Source organism: Plecotus auritus, assembly GCF_963455305.1.
Source record: "Plecotus auritus genome assembly, chromosome: 2".
NCBI classification, from domain to species: Eukaryota; Metazoa; Chordata; class Mammalia; order Chiroptera; family Vespertilionidae; genus Plecotus; species Plecotus auritus.
Genome location: NC_137771.1, coordinates 68,457,478 through 68,463,477, shown reverse-complemented (window position 1 = coordinate 68,463,477; position 6,000 = coordinate 68,457,478).

Genomic DNA, 6,000 nt, shown 5'->3' with positions numbered 1-6,000 from the left:
TGCACCTATGATTTTATTTCACAGTAGTTTCTGAGCTTGGTCCTTTCAGAAAAGGAATATATGTAAGTCAAAAGCAAAATTGTTTTCCTTACTAGAAACAAAAGACTGCTTCCCGAAAAGACAATTTAAGAGGAAGCAGTATCTTTTTTTTTTTTTTTTAAATCCTCACCCAAGGATATGTTTTTATTGATTTTAGAGAGGAAGGGAGAGGGAGAGGGAGATACAAACATTGATGATGAGAGAGAATCATTGATTGGCTGCCTCCTGTAGGCCCCACACTGGGGATCGAGCCCACAACCCAGGCATGTGCCCTGACTGGGAATTGAACCATGACCTCCTGGTTCATAGGTCAGTGCTCAACCACTGAGCCACACCAGCCGTGCTCTATGCAGTACTTTATATTCTGGTGAGTATTTTGTAACTACCAATTTGTACTACTTTTTTGTTTTGTTTTGTTTTGTTTTGTTAATATTCACCTGAAGATATTTTTCCATTGATTTTTAGACAGCATGGGAGGGAGGGGGACACAGAGCGAGAGAGAGAGAAACATTCACGTGAGAGAGACACATTGATTGGTTGTCTCCTGCACTTGTCCCAACCAGGGCTGGGGATCAAGCCTGCAACCGAGGTACATGCTCTTGACTGGAATTGAACCTGGGACCCTTCAGTCCATGGGCTGATACTCTTTCCACTGAGCCAAATTGACTGAGCCAAATTGACTATAGTCAATTAATCCCTCACCTATTTTACCCAGTCCCTTAACCCTTTTCCCCTCTGACAACCATCAGTCTGTTCTTGGTATCTATGTCTGTTTATTTTGTTCCTTAGATTCCACACATAAGTGGTATCATGCAGTATTTGTCTTTGTCTGACTTATTTTACTTGGCATAATACCGTCTTCAGCCATGGGCAAACTACCGCCCGCGGGCCGGATCCGGCTGTTCTATCCGGTTCTCTTGCTCTCCCCTCCGCTCCTTTACTTTGAATTTATATTAGTTCATACAAACACTCCATCCATGCTTTTGTTCCGGCCCTCCGGTCCAGTTTAAGAACCCATTGTGGCCCTCGAGTCAAAAAGTTTGCCCACCCAAATGGTAAGATTTTCTTCTTTTTTATGGCTAAGTGATATTCCACTGAATATGCATATATATATATATATAATGTTTTCAATAGTTCTATGGGAGTATGTATGCAGGTCTGGGTTTCTTTTTTAATGTAGGTCATTATCTGAGCATATTGATATGGCCTTCACAGTGTCTTTCACAGTGCATATACACTAGCCTTGTCATTCAGAATGTGAGTTTTGGAGTCTTTCTGCCTGGTTTGAATCCTTGCTCCTTCATGTACTTGCTCTAGGATTTTGGCCAAAATTCTTAATGTGCCTGTCTCTTAGCTTTTTCACCTGTTAAATGTGATAATAATAGTATCCACCTCAAAGTTCTTGTAGAGATGTAGTGGGATAATTTATCTAAAATGCATAGAATAGTCCTTGATACATAGTAAGCATTTAATAAATGATAGATATTATGTTTACTGTTGTTTATTCTTTCCTTAGTGTATGACAAGTGTCTCTTGAACTTGCTCTTATAGATTATTTTGGGTTAATGTCCACAATTAATACTTGGTAACCCTGATGCCATCTATTGCCCTGTCCCGGGCCTGATACTTTGGTTTCAGGGCAAACTGTCTTTGCAAGTTTTATATCAATGTGATCTGGTCCATTTCATAAAGCTCTGCTTAATATCCTGGTTAAGACTCAGCTTTTCACCTTTAGTCTTAACAGAAGCAGACAGAGATGGGCCTCGTATCTTTGTTGAAATTCTGCAATGTGCAATTTGAAGTTTGATTGACCTTCAAACTGACAAAGTAAAACAAACAGTTTTATAAATGAAAATGGCTAATTTGAAATAGATCACAGCTAAGAACTTCATTTTTTATTCATTCTCTTCATACAAGGTTGATATCATGCAATTGAACATCTAATATTGTTCTTCATTGTGGGGCTCACTGAAGATGCAGTTAGAGGAAATTAAGGACCCAACGGAGTGGCAGAAACCAGAGAATATGTCTATAGTCCCCTATTTCAGAGCATTATTATATTTAAGTGTAATAAACATACATTTATTTATATTTATATTTAATTATGTCTAATTTAAAAATAGTTACTAAAATGTTACTTTTGGGTCCTTTTTCTTTTGAACTATTCTGGTTTCCTAGAAATCAACTTAAACTGACAGTTTTAACTGGTTTTATATGTGGCAGAGCATCTCATACTTCAGGAAAACTGCATGAAGGTGCATCTGATTAGTTGTTTCAAACTCATGTCTTTTGTTTTTAATATATTTTTATTGATTTGAGAGAGGAAGGAGAGGGAGAGAGAGATAGAAATATTAATGATGAGAGAGAATCAGTGATTGGCTGCCTCCTGCACACCCCACACTAAGGACTGAGCCCACAACCTGGGCATGTGCCCTGACCAGGAATCGAACCATGACCTCCTAGTTCATAGGTCGATGCTCAACCAGTGAGCCACACTGGTCAGGCCAAATTCATATATTTTAAAGAGCACTCTATATCAATTTCAATTTGTTCAGGAAAGAAAATCTATTAATTAAGAGCCCAAATATTTACCAGAGAAAATATAGTGAAAGAAAAGATACAATTTTGCAATAGCATGGGAAATAAATCATAAGATCTAAGCATCTCCTCACCACTTGCCTGACACCTAGGTCTAGTGCCTTTGCACAAGGAGAAACCTAAAGACTCCAAGGGCCCGTTCCCATGATTCTCGAGCAGTCTGAGCAACTAACTGTTATTTTGGTCCTGCAGCTCAGGTTCAAGGTAGACCATGAACCAGGCTATGTTAGTGGAGGGAAGGCTGAGGGTGATAAGTAAGCATTGTGCTCTTGCCTAATTAGACTACTGAACTGTGTAATCATATTATATGTGGTGTAACACCGAGATTGATGGTTTAGAAAAAGTGGTCCCCTGCACACTTCCAGAGCATTCACGGTCGCTATGCGATTTCACACACACACACACACACACACACACACACACACACACACACACACACACAGAAAGCTGAGCTTGTAGGAGGGCAGTTGAACTTTATAAAAGTCTGACGAGACTCTCTCTCAAACTCATGTTATCTTCTTGGTTCTCGAGTTATGGACCCAGAAACTTACAACTCCAACTGTCCTGGGAAACATCGTTTATCTCTTTGTACTATTTTTCTTTGGTATATCTTAGAAAAGTAACTCTTTTTGATTTACCCAAGTGGTGCTCATGCTTAGTTTTTCAATCAAGCTGAACATACCAACATTTTTATTATTATATTTTTATGTAATTAATAAAATTGTATTGAATCACACACAGTTTTAAAGAAAAATATGTTGTGCTGAAATGATGCACCATTTAATTTGGCATTGTTAAAAGTACATCTAAATAAATTAAATCCCCAAATGCATGACAACTAAAAAAATAGGGGGAAATTCTAGCAGTGATTCTAATATAGAGATGTATTCTGTTACTAACCTAAATTAGTAAAAGAAGTCCTACCTTCTTATATACTCTTGGTATCCTTGAAACACTGAGTTCCTGTGATGTGTTGTTTTTTCCTTTCATTTTTTGTGTTAACTTTCCAAAAGGGAGACAACCAAAATATCATCATTGATTTAAATCTCTCTGGAGACACCCAGTACCACTGATGGTCTCTTCCCTCTGATTCTCCTCTGCAGAAATTCAGTGTCCAGATGTTTCAGAATCCAGATGGCCTATGAATTCTCTGTCACCCAGAAAGGAAGAAAATGTGCAGGAAAGTGGAACATTGAAAAGAAAAAAAAAGTGATTTAGCATTGCCGATGTAATGGCAACACACAGGGCTCAAGGAAAAGCTTCTTTTCCTAAAGCAGCAACTTAATAAAATGCATGTTATCTCTATAAAATGCTCTATCAGCAAGCCAGATTTTCAGCCTTGCTTCTTCTTTCCATCACCATTAAAGGCTTGCAGAGATCCACACTGTTTAAAGGGCAGACAGCATGGAAGAACTATCATGTACAATTTAAAGTAGCAGCTAAAATTGGAATGGTCACAAGAAAGCCTGTTTCTTTGCAATTAAATTGACAAGCTGTCTATGATTACCCCAGGGAACTTGGCAGCTGAGTGATAAAAAGACTGCAGAGTGTTGAAAGGTCTAACACAACTTACTAGGTGGACAAAGACCACATCTGCTTAATATACTGATTGGGAGAGTTGTGCAATGTACTTGGCTAAATTAGCTGAGGAGGGATACTAGTGATACTTTTTCCTCTCTAAGACCCTCTGCCCAGAACCCATTTTAGAAACTACCCACAAAAAGCTGAAAGCATGCATTGAAAAATAGTTTACCATTATACCTGATGTTATTTAGCATGAACCTACCATTACAAATCACCAAAAGAATTGAGCAAAAGTTTAGAAAGAAATAAAAATTAAAAACCAATACTTCCTATGATAACTGGGTACCTGAGAGAAGATTCATAGTGATATCAACAACTAAAGAGTTGAAAGAACATGGATGATTTAATGCAAAATATTAGGCAAGAATTACTTGGGATTTTTATCATTGGGGGTGTCCTTTGAGTTGGGCAAAGCTGAAGCTTAGGTTATAAAGGCGAACACAACAAATAGAGTTTAGGTGGTAGCAATTTGTTTAGACTAACATACCAATTACAGCAATGTCTTCTTAATGTTAGTTAGTGCATTCTTTCAAAAGGGCAAATGCACCTAAAATATAAAGGTTTCTTCTGATACATTTCATAGATATCAATAACACTCTATACTGTGCCTACTCACTTCTCTGTTCTTTCTGAAGGCTGAGGATCGTTTATTTCAACAAACCTGGAAAATGATTGGTGACTCTTTACAAAGTACAATGATCTTAAACCATATTTCTGAAGCAGAAATATACTACCTTGGCATTCACTCAGAACCAGAGATTTTCCTACAGCTGGCCAGTGTTGGCTGGTCTTTAAGACAGTGGGGGTATTTCAACAAAATTGTCTAAAGCTCAAAGTCATTCAAATTCTCAATGACTTCAGCATTTGATAAAGATCCCTCAGTAGTATGTTTGGATTAATGAAATAAGAATAACTAATATTGATATAGAACATTACAATTTACAGTGATTTTATATCCAAAGTCACCTATTTCCTTCCCCATAACAACTCCTCAGATTAGATTTTGTTGCCCCCATTTTAAAGATGAAGGAAGGGATGCCCAGAAAGATTGAGCAACTTGCTCAAGGTCACAATGTAATTGATAGAACTCAGTCTCTGTGCATTGCAGTCAAAGGAAGACTGAGAATAGGTCTGACATGGAGCATAGCATGGCTGTTTTAAAAAAGTCCTTCATTTGCAAAACCTAAGTCAACACATTTGTGTAAATTGAACATTCAAACTTCCCTTTTGGGATAAATGGATGAGATGATGCACGTCTGCAGATGCCTTTCAGCCAGACTCCTAAGAATCTGAATCTAATTATTGAGGAATAAAATACGTGTACTCTTTCCTCCCATCATGTTGAAGGTTATACACTTATGTACTCATTACTTGCTTTTTCTTAGAAAATGTGCATGTGGTAAGAGGGCTGCTACAACATTACATTTTCCAAATGTCCCCGCTGCTGCCAGCTAGTACAATGCCCTGTACAAAAGTAGGGTGGAATAAATGCGTTTTGATGCTAATTATGATTTCTGACAGATAGCAACCGAATCTTGCTCCAAAACAACGGTTTTAGATTCATCCAATGATTATCCATGAAAATAGGGACCAGGAATACCTTGGATAACTGAAATCCACAAAAACAAACCTCATTTTACAAATAGCTTCCATATCCTCTCAGCAAACTTTTAACTATTGGTTAAAAACATAATTAGGCTGACTGGTCTGAGGGTTATGTTCCCCGCCCCCTGCACTGGTTGAGGTACTGCAGAGTGGAAAAAGATTTTACAACAGGAT